General features: G+C 35.0%; 1 pseudogene; it reads right to left on the reverse strand.

The window, feature by feature from the left end:
* The window catches only part of LOC107732037 (cytosolic 5'-nucleotidase 1A-like), a 4,154-nt pseudogene extending 2,601 nt beyond the window's left edge, over positions 1-1,553 (reverse strand).
* Positions 1,554-2,436: the final 883 nt, after the last annotated feature.

Here is a 2,436-nt window from a genome sequence, read left to right on the forward strand (position 1 = left end):
AGATAGACAGACAGACAGACAGATAGATAGATAGATAGATAGATACATAGATACATAGATACATAGGTGATAGACAGAAAAAGCTATCCATTTACAGCAAATGCAATAAAGACAAAATTGCCAACAACCAACTTCAAAAAAATAAACAGTAAAATATTGGTCATTAACCAATTTCAAACGTTTTTTTAGACAGACAGACAGACAGACATAGATCTAGATAGCAAACCTGTACAATAAGCCCAAAAAATTGCACAAATGTTATTTTAAATAAATGAACAAGCAAACAAACAAACCATGCAATGCCATCATTTCAATTTCAAATGCTTTTAGGAAAACAGACAGACATTAAAATAAAATAAAATAATAAAATAAAATAAATTTATAGCCTGTGCAATAAGAACCCAAAAAAAGCCATTAAAAATATTAAATGTTATTTAAATAAACAAATAACGCAATAAAGCAAAATGTCAAACAACCAATTTTAAATGTTTTTTAGACATTAGATAGAAAGACAGACTGACAGATAGATGATATTAATCTACTAAACAAGCAAACAAACAAACAAACAAACCATGCAATAAGGCCAAGAATGTCAATCATTTCAATTTCAAATGCTTTTAGGCAAACAGACATTAAGTAAATAAATAAATAAATAAATAAATAAATAGCCTGTGCAATAAGAAAAAAAAACAATAAACTATTTCAAATGTTTTTTAGACAGACATTAGATAGACAGACAGATAGATGATATTAAACAAACAAATAAATAAATAAATGGCAAAGTGGCCAAACGTAACGTCCTCAAAATAAACCTTTTTTATTCTCGTTAAATCGATGCGTAATCTGCGTTGTTTCTGCAGTCATTGAAGCACTGTATTGTCAAGTACTGTGCAACTGGACTTCAAGCGCGTCTACATCTCGTTTTTTCTAAATATGTACAATCCCTCCTACCAAATTCTGCGCAGCGATTTTAGTTCGGATCATGGTCCTCTTGAGCTGCCTTGTGATTTTGTTTGCTGATACACTGTTGAATACAGGTTTTACTGCACCAAACGCTCTCACGGTCACGCCATAGCGCCCGTTTAATGTCCCGCTGCAGGAGGCGCGGGTATTTTCAGAGCCGTTATCAAACGCAGACACCTCTGCTGAGCTCAACACAATCACAACCGGTCGCTACTATACGTCGCTATATTATAAGGAACTTAGCTACAGACTCTCCGGTGTAGGTTTCTTGCTGGGACTCGACTGGTTACAGGTCTCCTTCCTCTCCCCAAAAGTGTGCGTTTCTTTCATTAGTGGTTTATTCATGATGAACAGCTGAGAGACTGACGGTCAGAAGAGCCCTGCTCTGTGTGACCTTCACATACGTGCACACACTGGGCAGTCACATCCACTGGAGCAAAGCACAGCCCAAAGAGCAATCAACTGAGCACACTGATTTAGATGTGGCCAGATTGAAGGGGACGGCTGCTGTCATCCTCACCTCCTTCCCGCACCATCACCATCACATCTCCTTCATCAGCTGCTTCCGGGAATCATGATGGAGGGTCTTGCTGTGGCAGCAGCTATGAGTGTGGGTGTACATAGTGCTAGTTTGTGTTTTCACATCATCTGTAAATGGAGGAAATGCTTTTTTGGACTCTGGGGATCTCAGGCAAATTGATGCACATCTCGACAACTGCTGGTGTTAAGAGGTACCTAAAAGAGAGGGAAAGCTCTTCTTGATCAGCACTAATGACTCCGAAGACATACTGTGCTGTGTACACTGTATTTTTTCCATGAGGCTCAAAAAAGGAATATGAGCAAGTTATGTACTATTCAGACATGTTCAGGAAGATTTATTTAAAATGTTTTAGAAAGAAGTCTCTTATGCTCATCAACGCTGCATTTATTTGATCTAAAATACAGTAAAACAGTCTTATTCTGATGTATGATTGCAATTTAAAATAACTGTTTTCTATTTTAATATATTTTAAAATATAATTTATTCTTATGACGGTAAAGCTGAATTTTCAGCATCATTTCTCCAGTCTTCAGTGTCACATGATCCTTCAGAAATTGGTGCTCAAGAAACATTTATTATAAATGTTGAAAACAGTTGTGCTGCTTAATATTTTTGTGGAAAGGTCAAGATTTTTGGATGAATTAAAAAAAAGAAAGAAAAAAAAGAACAGCATTTATTTGAAATAGAATACTTTCATAAGTATTATGTTCATGGTGAACAAAAGTATACATTTCTTTTAAAACATCTTACTGACCCCAAACTTTTGAACGGAATAGTGTTTATATACCCTCAGAAGTTTAGATGTATAAACCTCTCAAATATATAGGAATATATAAATTAAAGAAAAATAAATAAATAAGTAAAATAGATGGACAGAAGGATAGATAGAATGATAGCATTTAGTCCAACAAAAATTGGGTATGTGATCTTAA

The sequence above is a fragment of the Sinocyclocheilus rhinocerous genome, unplaced genomic scaffold, assembly GCF_001515625.1.
Source record: "Sinocyclocheilus rhinocerous isolate Xijiao unplaced genomic scaffold, SAMN03320098_v1.1 scaffold1635, whole genome shotgun sequence".
NCBI classification, from domain to species: Eukaryota; Metazoa; Chordata; class Actinopteri; order Cypriniformes; family Cyprinidae; genus Sinocyclocheilus; species Sinocyclocheilus rhinocerous.